We start from the raw sequence: 23,074 nt of genomic DNA on the forward strand, positions 1-23,074 counted from the left end.
TTGTTTCTCATGCAATCATCAGCATGTTTCCCCAGAAGGAAACCCCGATGTGTTCACTGTGAGTTAGCCAGCAGTTGGCCAGCAGGAGACGCACACACATGCACAGCAATGCTGAGCTGGAGTGGCAGACTTGCATGCCCACAGAGAGAGAGGGCTCTGTCTGCCATCACTGGCCTAAGACCTCTACAATACAGGTAGCCCTCAACTTACAACCACAATGGAGGCCAAAAATTATGTTGCTAAGTGAGAAATCTGTTAAGTGAGTTTTGCCCCATTTTAAGACTTTTCTTGCCACATTTGTTAAGTGAAACACTGCAGCTGTTAAATTAGTCGCACGGTTGTTAAGTGAAACTTTTCAGAAAGTTTTAAAAGGCGAATCCCGTGATCCCGGGATAATGCAACCGTCATAAATATGAACCAGTTGCTGAGCATCTGAATTTTGATCATGTGACCTTGGGGGAATGCTTCAACTATAAGTGTGAAAAATGGGCATAAGTCACTTTTTTCAGTGCCACTGTAACTTCAAGCGGTCATTAAAGTTGTAAGACGAGAACTACCTGGGGGAGGGGGGCGGGGGAGCAATGGCAAACCACATCCATATATAGTTGTTTAGATTAGAAAACCTATTCAGGAATGGTTTACTTACTCCAAGCCAGAGAGGTTCATTTCACATTCTGGGAGACGTCTAGCAGAAGTAAGTTCTTTTGGAGGCGTGGCTATGGACTTTACAAACTTGGCAAGCCCCACCCACCTTCCAAAGTGCGGATCAAAACTTAAATCACCCCCACCGGGGGAGGGGGACGATGACACCCAGGGGCAAGCTAACAGAATCGAGGAGAGCCTGGAACCTGAACTCCTTAAAGGAGGCTCAACCCAAGAATCCAAGGCAGGGCAGCGCTCCCTAGTGAAGACGGGGTGGGATTTGCCACTCCGCCGCCTCTTCCCCCTCCCCGCCGCCGCATTTCTTCCTCCTCCTCTCCTTTTCCCTGAAAGTCGCCGAGCTGCTTTGCATGTCAACGAAGGACCGGGGAGGCAGAAGCAGGAACGGAGATGCCAGTAGCAGCCCCTGCCTGACACACGCGGTGCCGCTGCTGCTCAGGCTCCCTTTGGCGAGCGGCTCGGCTCGGTGCATGGGCACCCGAGCGCTCGGTGCTTGCTCGAATCCCTCTCCCAGCCCTTAAGGCGACTCGGCGGGCAGACAAGAAGCGCCGCCGCGGCTCCTGGCGGCAGCAGGTGAGTGTCGAGGCGCCACCCGCGTTTTCCAGGGGATTTGCACCGGTCCGCGGCATGCGAACAGCCGGATAAAGGACCCATGGTCGGGACGTCCGAAGGAAAGGGATCCGGGGATGCCCAGCCAGAGGTGAAGTAGGAGGGAGGTTCCTCGCATTTAGGTGCTGAGAAGCGAAGCAGGGAAGGAAGTCCGGACAGTGGCCGAGCAAGCATCGGGCGGGATGGGGGAGTCAAAGGATGAGTCTGAGCTCGGAGGCAGAAAGAAGGGCGCGCGAAAGGTACACGGGGCAGCCGGACGCTTTCCGCGGAGGCGCCCGGGAGAAAGACTCGCGAAGGGAAAGAGTTGAGAGACTGGAGGAAAACGCTGCAGGGACCAAAGAAGGCGGGAAGGGTCGGACTGATGGTTTCTCTTGGGGGGGGGGTCAAGAGGAGGGGAGACCAAGTCTGGCTCTGGGGCGCTCAGAGGTCACAGGGTGTGGTGGCAAAAGCAGGGTCACAGTGTCCTGCCTCTGTGTGTGAGAGAGAGACAGAGGGAGAGGGAGGGAGGGAGAGGAAGGAGAGGGAGAGGGAGGGAGGGAGGGAGGGAGGGAGAGGGAGAGGAAGCGAGAGTGGGAGAGGGAGAGAGGGGGAGGAAGGGATAGGGGAGAGGGGGAGAGAGACAGAGAGGAGAGAGTGGGGGGGGGAGAGAGAAAGGTTTTCTTCTTATGCAGCTGTTCCGGCTCAGTGGCTAGTGGGAGACCAAATCCTCTCCGCCCAGGTGCTTTTGCCATATAGTTCTCTCGCTCTCTCTTTCCCCGATGAGCGAAGGTAGGTAAGCACGGGACTCCGCTTGATGCAGAATTTGGGGAAGGGAAGGAAAAAAACAGCGGCGGGAGGACAATCTTGAAGGCAGGGAGTTCCTGCGCTAAAACGTTTTAAACCTGGGCGTGCACAGACTGGTGGCAGAAAGGAGGGTGGGACAGAGGAGAAGCCTCGAAAGAGCGTGGAGGGTTGTTAGTCTTGGTCTGTCTGTTTGTGAGCTGAGCTCCCTTTATAGCCAGCTCTTCCCATTCAAGAAGGCAGAGACTTCCTTTCTAGAGTAGAATCAGAACTTCTAGGATCCGGTTATTTCACTTTTCCCAGTAGCTTATTTTTTCCCCCTCTGAAATTAAAGCAGCAGGTGTTTCCCTCTGCTTAAGCAAAGTGTTTTCTAGCTGGTAATAATTTATCTTATGAAATGGTGTGGAAGCGAAGGTTTAACAGAGTTAAAGTGGATGGTGATGAATAGGATGAGAATAGCAATAGCATTTAGACTTATATACCACTTCATAGTGCTTTACAGCCCTCCCTAAGGGGTTTACATGTTGTCCCCAACAATTTGGGTCCTCATTTTAGGACTTCAGAAGGATGGAAAGCTGAGTCAACCAAACAAGATGATGATGATATAAATCTACTAGCATATTACCTTTTCAGTCAGAAACTAGAACTGCCATTCTGCATTGCATGCAGGGCAACAAATTAAAATGAATTTAGTGTGCCAATCCTCTAATATGCATTAGATTACCCTGGGATACAAGGCAGCTTAAACAAATGGGGTAGAAGCCATTGTGGGAAAAAGAGGAAGAAAGCAGGATACAGGTTCTCTTACACAAAAGCATATAAGTAATACATTGATCTAGCTTAATTTTTCTTTTTAAAAAAAGGAGCTCTTCATATGAATATCTTTAAAATAATTGCATGTCTGTACATTGCCATTGTTCATATTTCATCCATTGTATAGATGAATTACTATCATTAGCTTTTATTTCATATGCCTTAGTTCTACAGCCTAGTCAGAAAATAACTGTCCCCATTTTACAGAAGAAGATCAAAGGTCAAAGAAAATGATTTTGTCTACAAAATCCTTTCACACATGGCATAGTTGCAAACCTAAATCTAGTAATGATTGTGCACCCAAAAACAATTGTCAGGCAGTTCTGATAAAAAATGAATAGGTATTGTTTGGGGGGGGGATTGAATACAGTATGTTTTAATGGTCACATTCAGATGAACAAAACCCAGTTTAGGAATTCAAAAAATGTCCCAGTTCCTCATTTTCTTTCACTTTGTGGCACAGAAAACCGCAGAAGCCACAGCTAATATAGCTTTACTTTACATTTGTACTGAGTAACTATGTTTATGGATTTCCAGAACAAATAAAAAAGGTTATGAGCCGATGGGGACCTGCTGACATAAAAAGCCAGAAGTTAAGTATTATATTTGGTTTCAGATCCTAAATTGTTGCTTCTTTTACATAACACAAACCATAAATTATTATTTCTGGAGAAGAGCGACAAGCTAGAATTTTCAGCTTCCATTTTTATCAGCAAATTTGCTTGTCAACAGTAACTTAGAACTTTGCTGTGGCGTTCTATGCAAATGGAATATGTATGCATATTTAAAAATATTAAATCTGATTTGCCTGATCTTCATTTCATATCTTCAGGGTTTAGAACTGCTTTCTACTTACTGGAAGAGTTAGAATGGAAGTCAGAAAACTGTAGGAGTTATGTACATTCTAGCTTCATCTGCTTGAAGGCATTGCTTAGCACTGATATTGTAAATAGTGTATCCACCTGTCCTTTAGCCTTGTGAAGACAAAAAGAGTGGGTGGGCTTATCTCTGTGTAATGATCGCTTGTAAAGTGTACTTTTCTTTTAGATTTTATATTCGTAATATATGAAAGGACAAAGATGCAAATTATACTTGCCATATTCTTTAGGCTGCAGAGTCAATAATAAGTTGAGGGAGTGCTACAAAGGCAAATATATATTGAGCAAAGAGATTGGCATTAACAATCCTTGGTAAGAAATAAATAATTCAGAATTCGTATGATCTCAGGTGCCACAACAGGATTTAAAAGAGGACTTCTGAATATTTTCAAAAGCTAGAGATTTGCAAAACTCATTTCTTTATTTTTCTTGCATATTCTGCTTTGTCTTTGTTTGCTCTAACGCAGCTTCCTCAGAAAGTCCATCTCTTTCATACCCTTGCCTTTCTGAACAGGACTCACTCTCTCAGAGAGTTGAGGGAACTGATGTCTGTTATTGATTACCAATGGATTTATGATGACTAGTTTATGCAGTGTTGTTTCATCCTCTTGAAAGTATGTGACATGGAAAAACAACTGTACACACAGTAATTATACACATATATTTTACTCAGATTAACAGAGTTGGAAGGGACCTTATAGGTCATCTAATCTAACCCCCTGCCCAAGCAGGAGACACTACACCAGTGATGGTGAACCTTTTTGGCTTGCATGTCATAAGTGGGGGGAGCACAGAGAAGTCGTGCATGGGCGTGCCGCACCCATAATGCAATACGTGACCATCCAGCATGCATGCGCACATGACAGGTGCGACCCATTTCTTGCATGCTTTTTTCGCCCTCCCCAAGCTCCAAAGACTTTATAGGAGCCTGGGGAGGACAAAAACAGCCCCCCCCCAGAGGCCCTCCGGAGACTTCAGAAACTTCCGGTTTGCTCATAGGGTTGTTTCTCGTTCTCCGTAGCCTCCAGAAGACCCCTGAAGGCTCCGGAGGGCTTAAACCAGTGACTTCCGGTTTGCTCATAGGGTCATTTTTCATCCTCTGGAGTCTTCAGGGAAGCCTCCAGAAGGCCCCTGAAGACTCCGTAGGACTTAAAGCGGCCCCTACAAGCAAACCAGAAGTCCATTCCCGAACTTCCGGTTTGCCCTTAGGGCTGTTTTTTTGCACTCCGGAGGCTTCAGGGAAGCTCCTGAAGCCTCCGGAGGGCCTCGGGAGAGGGGGCGGGGAGGCTGTTTTCGCCCTCCCCAGGCTCCTATAAAGCCTCTAGACCCTGCGGAGGGTGAAAAATGGCCTCAAAAAAGGCTAAAGTCAGCTGGCCAGTGCCTGCATGTGTGCTGGCCAACTGATAGGGCAACACCTCGCGTGCCCTGACAAATGGCTCTGCGTGCCACCTGTGGCACATGTGCCATATGTTTGCCATCCCAGCCCTACATCATCCCCAACAAATGGCAATTTAATCTCTTCTTGAAAGCCTCCAGTGAATAAGCTCACACAACTTCCAAAGATAAGCTGTTCCTTTGGTTGATTGTTTTCACTGAAAATTTCTCCTTATTTCTAGGTTGAATCTCCCCTTGCTCAGTTTCCATCCATTATTCCTTGTCTGGCCTTCGGGTGCCTTGGAAAATAGCTTGACCTCTTCCTCTCTGTGGCAGCCCCTCATATATTGGAACACTGCTACCATGTCTCCCCTGGTCCTTCTCTTCATTTGACTAGCCATGCCCAGTTCCTTCCTGTAACTGTTCATTGTGTGTTTTAGTCTCCAGTCCCCTAATCATCATAGTTGCTCTTCTCTGCACTTTTTCTAGATCTCAACATCTTTTTTATAGTGTGGTGACCAAAACTGGATGCAGTACTCTTGGTGTGATCTTACTAAGGCTTTATAGAATGGTATTAGTATCTCACTTGATCTTGATCGTATCCCTCTGATAATGCAATTTAGGATTGCATTGGGTTTTTTGGCTGCTGTACTCTTCCTTCGCTTCCACATGGATGTACTGTATATCAGATGGCAAATCTTTTTCGCACTCTCAAATGAGAGTGACATTGGGGATAACCAATGGTTTGAGGTAAGGGAATCTATTACACATAGCATTCAATTCAATTTATTTCAATTTATTAAATTTATATGCCGCCCTTTTCCCCCGAAGGGGACTCATACATATGGGGGATTATCCTTCCCCATTTCTGCAGAGATGCCACTTCAAGACAGCAATATTTTATTTGCAGTTAACGTGCTGGTGTGAAAAAGCCAGCTTTTTTTTTTTTACATTTTCCAATCAGGTTGACAATGTCACACCTACATTTACATTTATAGAAATAATTAATCCGCTGTGCCCTGGAAAACTGACAATGTACATATTGAATTTAAGGTGTAAATACTTTCCTGTGAAACCTTGGAGACTGATAGTCAGCAAAGGCATCATAAGAATGTTCACAAAGAGTATATTTTGTATCTTCCTGTTTTTTGTGGGGGGGAAGTCAGCATTTCCCTTTGTGGTCAGAAACTTAGGGTTGTGGGTTTAAAAAATAAGAGTTTTCCCCCACCCTCTGTTGGCAGCTGAGATCTCTTTTTCTTGTTTCTTAGACTGGAAGCAGATGATTCGTTTTTCATATAGCTGTAGGTGGTATCAGTGAGCCATGCTGGCTAAGTTATTTCTTTTCGTCCCACTGTTTTTGGATATTTGAAACAGCACATGAACATAAACTTCTTTGTAGGTTTTTTAAAAAAGATAACTGAGCTTGAAATGATAAAGGTGTGATTTAAATCATAATGCCATGATTTATGGGAAAATATCAAACTCAGACCATAAGTCTAGCTTTAGTAGTTTTCTTGAACTTCAAAGAAACCTTCCAAATGCAAACTCCTATCGCTGAAACAGATTTGTTTATAACATACACACTCTTTTCACTGTCATCTATCTTATCATTTAGTTTAGAAGTCCTTACTGTAGGTCTTCATTCCTCATGGCACAGTTGTATTCTTTTTAATTTGCCAGCATTAAAGGCAACATATTATTATCTCTATACTTGGGGGTGGGGGGGGAGGATGTATGCAGATGCTTAAAATTAATATTATAATTTAGAAAACTTCAGTGGATAATAGGGTGGGATGGAATTTTCAGTCTTCCAGTCTAATCACCTGCTTAGGGCAAGAATAGTAATAGCACTTAGACTTATATACTGCTTCACAGCCCTCAGTTTACAAAGTCAGCATATTTTCCCCAACAATCTGGGTCCTCATTTTACCCATCTCAGAAAGATGGAAGGCTGAGTGAACCTGGACCCTGGTGAGATTCGATCTGCCAAATTGCAGTCAGCCAGCAGTCAGCAGAAGTAGCCTGCAGTACTGCATTCTAACCATTGTGCCACCACAGCTCTTAACATCCTCATAGCATCCCAGAATTGGCTTTAAATAGGTTAAGCTGCCCAACTGGAAATTTCGGATTTGGTTCTTCCATCTTCCTCCTTCCTTATATATACAATGGGCAATTTAAAGGTACATTCAACATTTTATTTTTTACATAAACCTAGGAAGCTTTATCTATATACATTAGCTATATATTTTTTATATCATTATAGACGTCTGTCTTGTTTAATACTGCAGTACCTATTTTGACACACAGTATCACCCCAAAGTCTTTTGCTTGAGATACACTGGGAATTATGCTATGAATATGATAGTACTTATATTTATGAAATGAATTAAAATATGCCCTTATTTAGCTGAGAGTGATATATGTTTGATGATATGACTTATGAAATTTATATCCTGCCTTCTTCCAGCAGTTCGAGGCAACATATATAACACTTCTAATCAATCCCTCCCCCCGCTACACAATCCCTCCCCCCCCCTTCTAGGACAGATTGGATTGAGAGAGAGTAATTGTGCGATGACCACAATATGAGTGTCAATGACTGTGGAAGGACTTGCATTTGAGACTCCCAGATCCTAAATCTAACATCCTAACCACTATACCCATGATGGCGAACCTATGGCATGCATGCCACAGGTGGCACATGGAGCCATATCGGTGTGCACGGGAGCTCAGCTCCGATATGCATGCGCACACCGGCCAGGTGATTTCCGGGCCTTCTGGGCGCACTGTTGGGAAAAGGCTATTTTGGGCCTCTGGTGGGCCTCTGATAGCGGGGAGGCTGTTTTCAGCCTCCCCAGATGCCTAGAAAGGCTCTGGAGCCTGGGGAGAGTGAAAAACGGACCTTCTGGTCTGACCGGAAGTTGGCAAACTGTCAGAGGGCCTCTGGGAGGTGGGGAAGGCCATTTTTGCCCTCCCAAGGTTCCTAGAAAGGGTCTGGAGCCTGGGGAAGGCGAAAAATGGGTCCACCATGCCATCGCGTGCCAAAAGCGTGGAGGAGCGTGTGCGGGACACACACACATGCACAGGGGCAGGCGCATAGAATTATGGGTGTGGGCACATGCTTTTGGCATGTGATGGCAAAAAGGTTAGCCATCATTGCACTATACCATATGATTGCTGATCAGGTTGATCCATAATTTCCATATAATAATAATGAGCCAAGAAAACATTTTCAAATTTGTTTGCACTTAGTAGGACTAAAGTCACATGAGTACAGCACCTCTAATTAAAGCAGATTCTTTTTTCCCCCCAACTTCCACATGTAAAAAGGTGCAGCTGCCTTAAGAATTATATTATGGAGAGAGGTGAATAATTTAAATCACTTCTGAAGCCTGCACTCAGAATTAATCCCCCTCCATCCCTTGAAGAACAGTAATTACCTTGGCTTCTGATACTTTGCATAATTTATTTTACCTTTTTACTATTTTGTATATTTCACAGCAAGGAGCTGTTCAGCACTGAAAACTCATCTCTGATTAGAAATCTTTTTTAACAAGCTGTTTGGCTTACTCAGGCAGTGTCAACCACACAGGATTAAAAATCATGTTTTGCATACAAGTAGTCCTCCACTCACAACAGTTCATTTAGTGACCGTTTGAAGTTACATCATCACTGAAACTTATGACTGTTTTTCACACTTATGACCATTTCAGCATCCCCATGGTCACTTGATCAAAATTCCAATGCTTGGCAACTGACTCGTATTTATAACAGTTGCCGTGTCCTGGAGTCATGAGATCGCCTTTTGTGACCTTCTGACAAGGTCAATAGAGAAGCCAGATTCACTTAACAACCATGTTTTTGACTTAACAACTGCAGTGATTCACTTTACAACTGGGACAAGAAAGGTCGTAAAATGGGGAAAAGTTCACTTAACAAATGTTTCACTTAACAACAGAAATCTTGGGCTCAATTGTGTTCGCAATTCAAGTACTACCCTGTATACAGTATGTGTGCAATGGAAACTGGATTTTGTCTCCACTGAAAAGATTCCCTGTTTTTGTCAATGGAGATTCTCAGTCATCCAGGTAGAATTGTCTGATAGTTGAGTTAAGAAACTACCATATTTTTGGAGTATAAGATGCACTTTTTTCCCTCAAAAAAAGAGGCTGAAAATCTGGGTACACTGAATACAGCATTTTTGGCCTCCCGAAACCCCACCCCCACTTCACCAAAATGGCCCTGCATAGCTTGTAGGAGGCTTTCAGAGAGCTCCTGGGAGCTGGGGAGGGCAGAAATGAGCAAGAAATGGGCTGAGTTTTGCTCAATTTCCCCCCCCCCAGTCCCCAGGAGCACTCTATAAGCTTCCTAAAGTCTATCCTTGCCCTTTTTAAAGCAAAAAATGGGCCCGTTTTTGCCCCCTCCCCTGAACATTCTACAAGCCTCCTAAGGGCTGTTCATGCCCTTTTTTGAAAAAAAAAACAGGCCCATTTTACCAAAAACGGGCTGTTTTTGGGAGGTTTGCAGAGTGCAAAACCTTTTATTTTTAATTTGCCTCTTCAAAACCTTGGTGCGTCTTATACTCCAGTGCGTCTTATACTCCAGTGCATCTTATACTCTGAAAAATATGGTACTTGGATAAGCAGCAAAACATATACGCAACAAGAAAAAGCAGTCCAATTGCCATGAATCAACTTCCAGACTTCCCTGTTTTTTGTTTTGCTATCACAAAATTATAGCTTTATATTTGTAAACTTCTTAGAGTCACTTAGACAGTGAGATAGGTGGTGTATAAATATGATAAATAAATACATTACACCTTCATAGCTTTATTTTTTGCAACCAATCACATCTGAGTGTTACAATTCAAACTTTTTAAAAAGTTCATGGAAGATTCAACACATATTATTAAGTCCCATGTCTAGGTGGTCATCAAAGATGGGCTGAAAGCAGTAGTTCCCATGTTATAGTTAATAATATAGTTGTAGTTAATGAACTTGGTTTTGTCATACCACTTTCTGATAGTTTTTATTAAATTACCATAAATGAAGCCAACCACTTCACAAACAAACAAATATAATTCTCCTTTGCTTGTACTAAGAAAGAAGGGATTGTTCTGACCTAGGCTTCCCAGAAGCACAAAGCCGATTCTTTGTCCCAATAAAACCCCTTTTATTTAATTTAAAGTGAATTCCCCTCCAGCAAAATTCCGGCCAATAGTCTTTCAAGAGATTTCACAACTACAGACCTTTATCAGCTGCCAGGCCGATATCTTCCAAACGCCACTTTGTAGCAGACAATACTTGGCAAGAAATCAGGAACAGATCTTCACTTTAATGAATGGAACTAATTGTCTCCTGCAAACTCCCCTCCCCTTTTGCTCCTCTTTATTCCCTATGGGAGGGGCCATTCACTGTCCACCTGTGGCTTTCCTCCTGAATCGGCCCTTGTTCCTTAGCTATTCCCTTCTCCTGGCAGTTCTGCACATGCTTACATTGGGAACAGGCTCTAGCTGCTATTCTGCCCCACTGATATCCAACTCCGAAGGCAGCTGATAACTGTTGGACAGCCCTGGCCCCCTCTCTGCCTCCTATGTAGAGCACTCATCAGAGCCTTCCCCAGACTTCAGGACTGGCCCATGTTCCTCCCCAACCTCCTCACTGTCTGAGTCTGCCAGCAACTCCTTTGGCTGCTGGCGGGCCACAACAGGGATGTTCAGAGAATAAGAAATGGTAGCTTCTTGTGGTCTTTGAACCAGGCCAAAGTATAGAGCTTTTTGGAATCCTTTAGAATGATCAGGCTTGTTGGATAACCTTAAATCAGTTTTCAGTTCAAACATTTGATCAACGTAGGAAGAATACGATTTTAGGTTCAGCATTAAACAAATCTTTATTATTTTTGTTAAAGATGAAAAAGTATTTTCAATTGAGAAGAAACATATGCTGACCTAGCCACGATGACCCAAATCCCTTCTGTAAGATCTGAGTCTCATTATTGGAATGTTCTGTATAGTCTTGTGCCTGAAGACTCCCGAGAAGTTGCAATTGATCCAAAATGCAATTACTAGGGCCCTGACTAGTGTTACTGTTCTTACTCCAGCAAGATATTAATTTGATTTCTGTACTATTCAAAGTACAGATTATGATTTAAAACCTGACATCAGAATACCTAATGTACCACCTACTCAAATATGAATCTGCCTGACTCATAATAAGAGTTTTTGAGTGGCCCTCCCTCAGGAGCCACAGGGGAGGGAGCTTTTTTCTTTTTTACTGGACTGAAATCCACCTGTTTCTAAACTCATTATTTTTAAGTGTAAAAAAAAACACATCCTTCATAATTTTCACTCATCGGAATCTAATGGATTTGGAGTATTTTTATTTATTGCAGTTAGCCACTTGATTTTTGCTGAAAGAAAGGTAGTGTGTATGTGAGAAGAGGAGATAATTTGAGTATATCACACATACAGTGATGCAGTCCCATGTGAATGAGTGTAATTCTGCATTTTTCCCCTTATAGTAGCCAGGCTGCGGTTTGAGATGTTAATGGTAAGATCATGAATACAAATTCAGTCTACTACACCAGGAGTTTCTTAGCTACTCGTATTCTGAGGTATATTGACTTCGACACTGAAAGATCTCTGCAAATGAAAATACGCACCAAGACTCTGCCATAACTGTCTCTACTTCAGCATTTATTTATTCTGTAACCTATATACGAAATCTCTTCCAATGATCTGTCCAGTGCTTAGCTTATGTTCTTCCTGCAGATTCGCTTTTAGGTTAAGACCCTTAGGAAATTGGCACAATGACAACAATTTTGTGTAAGTATAGCTTATCAGACTTTCTCACCTTTTGCTTCTTCTTCCTGTTGGAAACCAGCCCACAGTTTACTGTTCTAAAGTTATCTTTGGAATGAGAATGCTGGGTCAAATCCTGCGCTGGACAATTACAGATTTGCCCGAGGTCATGCAGGTGATTTTTCTGCAGTGTTTGTCAACCTTGGGGACTTGAAGATGACTGGATTTCAACTCGATGAATTTCCCAGCGGCTTTGCTGTTCTAAAGGCTATGAGTTGGTTTATTTATTCATAGAATTTATTTGCCGCCCATCTCGAATAGATGACTCTGGGCAGCTTACATCATTAAAATATTGAACCCTAACAGATAAGTAAATTATCACTCTTTTCCAAAAGATACTTGGCATAGAAACCTAAGGGGATAAGTGGGACTTAGGTTTAAATAAACAGCTATAGGATTGCAACCTTAACAGACCCAATTTGTGTTGCCGCCTTCTGACTTTTAAAGCTCTGCACACCTTAGGATCCTGATGGTGCAGTGGTTAGAATGCAGTATTGTAGGTTAATTCTGCTAACTGCTGACTGCCAGAAGTTGGGAACTTCGATTCTGACCTGCTCAAGATTGACTCACCTTTTCATCCTTCTGAGTTTGGTAAAGTGAGGTTCCAGATTGTTTGGGGCAATATGCTGACTCTGTAAACCACTTAGAGAGGACTTTGAAGTGGTATATAAGTCTAAGTGCTATTGCTATTAGGATCCACTTACCTCCATGAGGCTTAACTGCAAAACCAATTTCTTAAGTTTTAAAATCTCATGCTCATGGATATTGCCTCCTCCAGCTATCTGTGCCTCCATCAAGGATAAAGTGGCCTTTGAGCAAAGAAGTTATTTTCAGTTTTTAAACAGTGGCATATTGATTTTTTCCCTCTATACAGATTTGACCTTGTTTCAAAACTTTAAGCAACTTAGATAAATGGTTGTGTTTATTACCTAGGCAATTTCACTGAATCCTACCTTAGGATATGATGTGATCAAATGGTCACATTTGATTTTTATCATTTATTGGGTTGTTTTCCCTGTATTGTTCTATGGTTTTACTTTTACCATGAATTCTGATGCCGACAATATGTAACTAGGAGGATTTTTTAAAAAAATGTATACGGAATAAAGAAATTTTTAAATAAATCAACAGAAATCAACAGAAAAATCCTGTTACTATAATTTCAGTGGAAGATATGAGCCATTATCCCAAATGACAGATAAAAACTTTGCCCTGTTGCCTTAGCAACTAGTGAGGCGGCTTTGTATAGGGTTTTAGTTCTGTGTTATTCAGTAGACCTCATATTATTGGTGCTAAATCTGTGCAGGGCTCTTTAAGCAAACATAGGTGAATCTGGTTTGCCAGATTTAATATGAGGCAACAAAAAACATTTTAATCTGCATTAAATTTTAATATTTTAAATCTTCAATATTGTAAAAATGTTGGCTTTATTGACAGATGTGATTGATTAGAAAAAAACAATCAGTTCATGCTCTGAAGTATTTTTGCTTCTTATTATTTATTAAATGTATATGTCGCCCATCTCACAACCAAGTGGCTCCTGCAGCCAGTGTGAATGAATCATTAAATTTAGTTACATGTTTGGCAGAGGTGGGTTCCTACCAGTTCACACCTATTCGGTAGAACCGGTTCGTCAAATCTACCAAACCGGTTAGAAGAGGTTCCACCAGTGGACCCAGAAAGCAGGCCACACTTACAGAAGAAGTTCCAAAAATTTTTGAAACCCACCACTGGTCCTTGGATATGATTATTCTGCACTATCATGCTCATATTTATAAAACTCAGTGCCTCTGTGAAAGGTAAGGATGACTACTGCGTTTGTGGTGCAATCAGAACGTTGCGTGTGTTGAAGTTGTTTTAACGCAAACCAAAGATGCCTTTTAAAAAACAAGTTTACATCATATTCTTATGCATGCCAGTGCTGTATGTGAGGTAATTTAAGGTGGTTCTGACAAGTGTCATCAGCATCTTTATATCCAGTCACATGGGCAGCAAGCCACTCCCATCCAGTCACATGGGCAGCAAGCCACTCCCACAAAGGAGACCACACCCACAGAGTAGGTTCGAACAATTTTTGAAACACACCACTGATGTTTGGATACGTTGTGTGTCTTCGTAGGAAGATTGCATCTCTTTATATAGTAAGCTTTTATAAACATAGCAGTCGGAATCTTCAATCAGAATACAGCTAGAAGGGACCTTGGGGGTCTTTTATTCCAACCCCCTGCTCAAGCAGGAGACCCTGTACCATTTCAGATAGGTAGCTGTTTATTCTTTTCTTAAAAACCTCCAGTGATGGAGCACCATCACTGAAGACAAAGCTGTTTCCACTGGTTACTTGTCCTCACTCTTAGGAAGTTTTCCCTTAATTCCAGGTTGCTTCTCTCCTTAATTAGTTTCTATCTATTGTTTCTTGTCTTGCCTTCTGGTGCATTGGAAAATAAGTTGAAATGGATAGACTAATGCTTACTATTAAGAACAAAGGAGAAAGTGAGTATTTTTTGATATGGCACCTATTTTATCAATGGTTAGAGAATAGAAACAGAAGTTAAAAAGGGGGAAACATAAAAAGAGGAAATGTTAAAAAAGAGAGTCGTTAAAGTAGATAATGTTAAACATTGTTATTATACTATCAATATTATTGTGATGAATACTATTGTAAACATTTGGACTATGACTGCCTAAAAACAATTGTAACCAGACAGCACACTGTTTGATGGAAATTGAATTTTTATGGTATATAAATAAAATAAATAAAACATGGGGGGGGAGGAAAATAAGTTGACCCCCCCCTCTTCTTTGTGGTAGCCCCTCAAATACTGGACTACTGCTATCATGTCACCACTAGTCCTTCTTTTCTCTAGTCTAGCCATACCCAAATCCTGCAACTGTTATTCATATGTTTTTGTTTCCAGGTCCTTAAACATTTTAGTTGCTCTTCTTTGCACTTTTTCCAAAGTCTCAACATCTTTTTTGTTATGTGGTGACCAAAACTGGATGTAGGTTTTGGTTTTACTACGGATTTATAAAGCGGTACTAGAAGTTCACATGATTTCAATTCTATGCTTCTATTTATATAACCAAGGATTGTATTAGGTTTTCTGGTTGCTGTTGCACACTGCTGGCTCATGTTTAAGTGACCATCCACTAGGACTCCAAAGTCCCTCTCACAGTTACTGTTTTTGAGCCAGGTGTTGCCTGATCTGTACTTATATCTTTGGTTTGTCCTGCCTAGGTGTAAAACTTTGTTTTTCTCCACATTAAATTTCATTTTGTTGGATAGGGCCCATTATTCAAGTCTGTCAAGATCTTTTTGGATCCTCAGTTTGTCTTCTGGGGTGTGGGCTATTGCTGCCAGCTTAGTGTCATCTGCAAATTTGATGAGTTCCCCTTCTATTCCCTCATCTATGTCATTTATGAAGATATTGAAGAGTACTGGGACTTAGAAAGAGCCTTATATGGTATCCCATAATGCTTACTTCCCTCCATGTGGATGTAGTACCATTAAGGACTATTTGTTAAGTATGGTTTGTCAGCTAGTTACAAATCCATCCAGTGGTGATGCTGTCTAGCCCACATTTTTCTAGTTTATCAAGAAATAGATTGTGTTCTTTGTCAAATGCCTTTCTGAAGTCTTAAGTATACAATGTTCACAGCATTTTGCTGGTCTACTAATTTAATCACTTTGTCAAAGAATGAAATAAAATTGGTTTGGCATGATCTATTTTTAGCAAACCCATGCTGGCTACTAGTTATAACTTTATGTATTTCTAGATGTTCAGTGATCTGTTTTTTGATTATTTTTTTCCAGGTATTAATGTTAGGCTGATTGGTCTGTGGTTTCCTGGATCTGGTTGGTTTTGTTTTTTGTATTTTTTTAAAATGGGAACCACATCAGCTCTCTTCTAATCCTCTAGTATTTCTCTAGTGGTCCAGTATTTTTTAAAGATATGGTACAATGGTTCTGAGATAACATCTGTCCGCTCCTTCAGAATTCAGGGATGTAATCAATCAGGTCCCAATGATTTATATTCATCAAGGTCAGACTGGTGTTCTCATACAGAATGAGTTAAACAGCTCTGTTTTCTCTCTACTGCCTGTTACTTCTTTGACATTTTTTCTCTTTAGTGCACTGACTGTTTCCTTGACTCATTTCTTGTTATTCATATGTTGAAAGAAACTTGTTTATTTTCTTGACTTTTATTGCAAGTCTTTGTTCATTCTGAGCCTTTGTTTTCCTGGCTTCATTTTTGCAGATTCCAGCTATCTGCTGATATTCTTCCTCTTTCCATTTTTTGTACTTATTCTTTTTGTCTTTCAATTTGCCAGGGAGAGATCTGTGCAACCATGTTCATTTCTTCTTAGATTTCTTGTTTTTCTTTTTCAGTGGTATTGTTGGACTGGGCTTTTGTGATATTTCTCAGAGTTTCTCATGCTTCTTGAGTTGTTTTCCTCTTTTCCACGGATTTTTATCCATGGAATTTTTCTTGGGTTCTCTCTGAGTTTGTTAAAATCAGCTCTTTTAAAGTTTAAGACACTGGTTGGATTACATTCTATTGCTTGTGTTTGCATTATATTGAATTCCAATATGATGTGGTCACTCTCACCCAAGGTTCTGACAACTTCAACTCCCTTTATCACTTCTTCTCTATTAGTAAGAATTAGGTCCAGTATAGTAATTCCTGGGCAATTACATTATGTGTAATTGCAAAAAAAAAAAAAAAAAAAAAAAGCAACAATAGATAATCAACAGAAATAAGAATTATTCTGATCATTATCTATAATGAGATGATATATAAATGAAGGCTTCATTATTTCCACTGATTGGCATTATGATATGATGATTTTTAAAAGGTGTGGGGAATGGCCTTAAGGAAAAACAATTAAGCATCCTCTGTGATCTGTGGCCCTAATGGACATCGGCTATTTTGTATTTCTTTTAAAGTAAAAATAAAAGACCATCCTTATAATCAGTGTTTCTTCCCTTGTTCCAGGATTTTTCCAGTGTTTCCCATGCCAAATGAAAAGCAGGATAAGTTTCAGTCTTATCATTAATTAGTACTGTGTATCAAGCTGTAAACTCTTAATGACAGTTTGTGCTCTCTTTCTTAGTTTCTTAAAATAAAAATGTGTTTGCATATTCTCTTTCTGTAACAATTTCCTTCCCTTTCCCAGCTCTAAATGTGCTGCGTTGTACTTCCTATGGTTTCAGGTTGCTGCAACTCTTAATTGCTCTAGAAATTTAGCTTTCATTTCTCCTTGGTAGAATTTTATATTTCTTCCTGTAAGACACTAGCTGTAACAGGTCATCTCACTACATGCTGTTCATGGTACTAATTTTACAATCTGAATTACACATACTTTGAAGTAAGCTACACAAATCAGAGAGTGATTATTAAAATTGTATACTTATGGGTTGTATCCAGTATGTCCCTCTGTTGATGAAAGGTGCTTTGATCCAGCAAGAAGTTTCTACCTGTTGAACTGGAAGGAAAGTGTATTTTGCTGATTTCCCATTTCTCTTCACATCTGGAATCTATTTAATAGGAAGATAAGGCAGGCTCGTGCAAGAGGGAAGCAAAATGAATAAAAATAATATCCTTTCTATTGTGCTGGCAAAAAAATCTCCTGGAACACGGTCTTTGGGGAATTTAAACAGACCATTGGCTCTAATTTTGTGAACACAATTCACAACAAATTGCACTGTTTGAGAAATGTGCCATTCATTTCAGTCAATTGCCCTGTAATCCATCTGTCTCCCTCAGTACATTTTAATCCTGAATTAATGGTACTCCTATTCACTTTTCTTTTTGTCAATGCTAAAAGCACCATTCCACTTTGGGCATTATTTGTCAAGTTACTCAAAATGTTTTTTTCATATTGAATTGCATTTCAAGCTACACATGTATCAATACTATCACCATGATGTGAAGTAAAAATTTTAAAAAAGTGACAGCTCCTTGTGTCAGTGTGGTATGATATATACTGACTTGACCCAAATGCAGAATGATTTTTAATGAGGGCAACCTAGTCAATAAACAGTCTTTTCAGATGGGGTTTTTTTCAGCCCTCAAAATTGACCTAGCTAGTCTAACCAGGTTATGATCTTGAGAATATCAGCAGAGCGCTATTGGATCAGGCCCATCACACACACAACATTTTGCTACTCATGCTGCAAATGATGACATTTGTATTGTATTTATTAGTTTATCAAACATGTACAGGATAGCAGGTATAAGTATAAATATGGACATGAACAAAGGAAATGAGTACAAATAAATGGGGACAGTAGGACAGGGACGGTAGGCACGCTGGTGCGCTTATGCATGCCCCCTTTACGAACCTCTTAGGAATGGGGTGAGGTCCATGGTAGACAGTTTAAGGCTGAAGCTGTGAGGGTTCGAGAATGTAACAATGGAATCAGGTAGAACATTCCAGGCTTTGGCCACTCTGTTGCTGAAGTCATGAAGACCACGATGTGGTGACTTCTTGCCCGCAGTTCTCAACAATAGATAAAGAAAAGGCACCTACTTGTGATATTGGAGGTACGATAATCTGTAGTCAGTGCCATTATTGGAACTTAAAGGGAAATGCAAACTCTCATATTCCCCGGAACGTGTCAGTTCAGACATTCCAAGGGAAGTTTGCCTGTTTCTGAAGTATTTGAAATACGGTACAGTATGAACAGCAGTAGACGCATATGGAATACCCCAAACAACTTTCTAATATCTGGGAAGAGGCAAAACACCCTCACATGTCAAGTAGTAGAACACAATACAAACTTTCAAACTATTTATAAGATGTATCACATCCTTTATGGATGTTCCCAATCCACTTTTAAAGGAATTCAGGTTAGTGGTCCAACTACAACTGGGGATAACCAATTCAATGCTACTTTTCTTCCATCTAGACTTTTCCCATTCAAATTCATTAATTGACTCTAGGTTTTTAATATTGTGAGAAAACTAGAAAAACTATTCCTTACCTACTTTCTCCATATGCAATATATTTTATATACTCTGTCACATATTCCATTATTTGTTTACAGGTAAAATTCTCCAAAGTTTCTAACATTTTCTGACCAGGAAATTGTTCTAATCCTTTGATTATTGCTGCTATCATTTGCTATATCTTTCCAGTTCTATCTACTGTATCCCTTTAACATGCAGTTGTTGTCCCCAATTCGAGTCTGAGCCTGGTGCCGAAGCCAATGATGGATGCCAGACACGAGGTGCAGGTTTTCTGATTGCTTTTTATTGGAGTACTCCAAGGAAAAAGGGTTCCTGGTCAAAAGGCCAAGAGCCAAGAATGAAGGATTAAGAAAGCTTTATACATTTTCACTAAAGGAGAAGTTGGGACAAGGTGAAATAATAAGAAATATCCTCTAATAAACATTTTAGCAATAATTCTAATATTTGTTCTATTGGTCTATAGCTGTCCCATTCCTAAGCCTTGGATAATGAATGCTCCAGGAGTTATCTAATACACATTTCATTTGCTGCAGGCCTTCCCTATTCCTAACTTTTAGCTGAGGTCTGCAAGTTGTCTAATTCTTGTTACTCTTATCAACTTTCTAACTACCCATAATTGCTGCAAGCTTTACACATGCATATTTCCTGTTGATAAGCATTCTTTGTTCTTGCCAGACAGACAGACAGACACACACACACACCAATTACAGTCTTCCTGATTTACTTTCAAGTGTTTAGCAGCCAGCCCATCCCAGTCAATAGAATAGTGCACAGTCTTCCAAGTGTGACAGCTTCTTGCCGTTATATAAGGATATAATGCTATTAACTTTATTTTTTATTCATTTGCTACTGATACTTCATTTAGCTTTTGCCTTTTTTGGGTAGCTGCAGAATAGGTTGCCATTTTTGTTGAGCTATTCACTTCATTCATTCATTTATTTGTTCGTTCATTCATTCGTTCATTCATCCAATTTATATTATCACCAAATCTTGGCCCAAAGTCATTCTGCTAACTTCTGTGCTTGAAGGAGCACTGGCACTCAGGTTTTCCCAGCCCTAATTCATCCCTTAACAACTAGACAACAATTAGATATTAGACCCTATTAGTTTATCTGTGAAGGTAAGTCTATCCTTTCCTACCTCCCCTCCACAATAGGCTTCAGTTCAACCCGCGCAAGCTGGTTGGCTTTGGGTTTAGGGGCCTTCAGATTCTTTGAACTTATCATCTTTGGTGCTAGATGGGGTGACACTACTACCAACAGACCCTATGCACAACCTGAAGGTCCTTTGCACAACTTCAGATTGTGTGCCAGTTGCACCCATTCATCTTTTGAGAGGCTCTAGTCTCAGTGGCTCATGCTTGGATTATCTTTTACATGGATTACTTTAATGTGTTGTTCATGAAGAAAACATGGAAGCTGCAACTGGTGAAAAATATAATGACACAGGCAGTTATGTGCACTTCTGGATAAGTGCACTTTTGCTTCCAAGTTCACTTCAAAGTACTGGATGATGATATATACAGCTCTACATGGCATGAGACTCGTTATTTGAGGGACCACTTTTTCCTGGTTACATCTACCCATCTCATCCTGTCAGGCAGAAGAGGCTTATTATGGGTCCCATTAATTAGGAAACACAACCAGGACTACTAGAAATGCTGTCATTAAAGGTGATTGCATGATGTTTTACCTAATGACCAGTTTGATTAGCGATGGAAATTCCAGCCATAATTAAGGTAGTTAAGCAAGAACTATCTGTACAGATTTTAATAGGCTTTAATTAGATTTTAAAAGTGTTGTTTTTGGTTACTTATCTGTATTTATATATTGGTTTTGTTGTTATTTTAATTGTGTGAATCACCCAGAGATACAAGTAGCTATATAAATTATTTAAATACATATTTTGAAACTTGCTTCTCTTGAATCACATGTCTCTTTAATGCCTATTTTCCCAGTTTAGTGATAAAACTTAGAAACTTTGCTGTTCTTTTTTGTCATAACAGACTTAATAATTCAGTATGTAAGAACATTAGGCTGTCACTGTGCTCACTGGTAGCGATGCTCCTTTGGGAGAGCAAACAGAATATAAATCTAACGACAATAAAAACAAATTTCCTCATCCCCTCCACTCTTATTTTGGGTGCAACATTTACAAGTTAAAGAGCACACAGAAGAGCAGGGTAATAAAGATTTAAAGATCAGTAGTAGAGAATCAGGTTGGTATAATAGTTAAGGCACAAGACTAGAAGCCAGGAGACAATGAGTTCTAGTTCCACCTTATGTACAAAATAAGTAGAGTGACCTTTGAAGAAGGCTGTTGTGGCCCGTCAGCAGCCAGCAAAGCTGGCAGAAGAGTCAGACAGTGAGGAGATTGGGGAGGAACATGGCCCAGTCCTAGGGGCTGAGGAAAGCTCAGACAAGGGCTCTACGTTGGCGGCAGAGAGGGAGCTAGACAGCAGTGAGGTAGAGAAACAGCTGGAACTTGTTCCCAAAGTGCACATGCACAGAGCTGCCAGAAGACAAGAACAACTAAGAAAGCAGGGAGTAAAGCAACACCTTGAAGGTGATTGACCCCTCCCATAAGAAACAAAAGAGGAGCGAACAGTGGGCTTTTGCAGAAGCAATTCGTTCCTTCTGTCATTTCAAGACTGGAAAGTTCTGTTTGTGACTATAAGAGGCTCTGTGCCAAGTGTTGCCTTGCCCTTGTTTGGAAACTAGTTATCTGGCAGTTCTCCAAGCAAGATAAGGTTTGTGTTGATAAATATTCCTCTGAAAGACTGTTTGCCAAGCCTTGCTGACTGTGAATGAAAGGAATTCACAGTCGTGTAAATAAAAGAGATTTTGCCGGGACCAAGACTTTGCTTCATGCTTTTTAAGGAAGCCTAGGTCAGAACAAAGGCAATGGCAAAGTACTTTTGAGATCGTGCCAGGAAAATTGCAGGAACCTGTCCACACAGTCACCAGGAACCAATACTGTCTCAAAGGCATACATAAAAAGGAGGGGAGAGGAGAGAATAATATTTTGTGTGTTGGAAATCACATATTTGAAATTGAATCCAAAGCATTATACAGCTGTACTATTTATTCATCATTCTCTTTGTTTCCTAGTTTTTATTACCAAATTGAAAAATACTTTTTTCTATTATTCCACAAATGTTCTGTATTCCTAAGCATTTTCAAAGAGTGACAGTGTTAAAGGGCTTTGAAAGTCTCTGTAAAATTATTTCTAAAGGAAGGTGGATGAGCTTTTTTTTTTTTTACCAATACAAGATTGGACAAAACTCAGCAGCATTTTTTTTGTGCGGCTGTTGATAAAAATAGGATCACCAACATGATCGCCAACGTCCGATGACGGATATGGCACAGGAAGAATAATAATAATACATGATTACTGAGGCAGGACTTAAATTTCCAAAAGGCAACTTAATTATTCATCAGAAAAAAATTGAGAACATTTAAAAATATATACTACCAATTTATCTGGAACAAAGATAAAGGTAACTTAACTTTAATTTGCTAAACCTGTTTTAAGAAATTACCATTGGCAACTTAAGTATGGATTATTAAATTAACTCATCATTTTTGCTTAATTTAGGAAAACATCATTGCAAATCAAATGCATCAGAGGCTTGCTACAATTTATTTGGAGATCCCTTGCTATAAGACTTTGGTTTGTAGTCACATATTCTATTTTCTGAAATAAAGCTGCAGTAGAAACAATAAAGTTTACTTCAGATTTACTTCAGATATGTAAGATTGCTCTATAATAGCAATAGCACAATCTATAATATACCACTTCACAGTGCTTTACGGTCTTCTCTAAGTGGTATACAAAGTCAGTATATTTGCCTCCCAACAATCTGGGTACTCATTTTACCAACCTTGAAAGGTTGGAGGGCTGAGTCAACCTTGAGCTGGTCAGGATTGAACTGCTGGCAATTGGCAGAATTAGCCTGCAATACTGCATTCTAACCAGTGCACCACCACGGCTCTTGTATATATTTTCTTAGGCGTAATACCTTAATGTAATCTCCTGCACCAATATGCATGCAAACAAACATACTTTAGGATAAACACACACGCACACGCGCACACACACACACACGCACACGCACACACAGAGAGATA

At 40.4% G+C, this 23,074-nt stretch overlaps 1 protein-coding gene across 1 annotated transcript in view; it reads left to right on the forward strand.

Annotated features, from left to right (window-relative positions):
• Positions 1–830: 830 nt before the first annotated feature.
• LBHD2 (LBH domain containing 2) overlaps positions 831–23,074 on the forward strand; it is a 47,764-nt gene continuing 25,520 nt past the window's right edge. Inside the window, exon 1 of the mRNA XM_032208435.1 lies at positions 831–1,233. The gene's annotated coding sequence lies outside the window, so the exon portion shown is untranslated. The remainder of the gene's footprint in view (positions 1,234–23,074) is intronic.

Source organism: Thamnophis elegans, chromosome 1, assembly GCF_009769535.1.
Source record: "Thamnophis elegans isolate rThaEle1 chromosome 1, rThaEle1.pri, whole genome shotgun sequence".
Taxonomy (NCBI): Eukaryota; Metazoa; Chordata; class Lepidosauria; order Squamata; family Colubridae; genus Thamnophis; species Thamnophis elegans.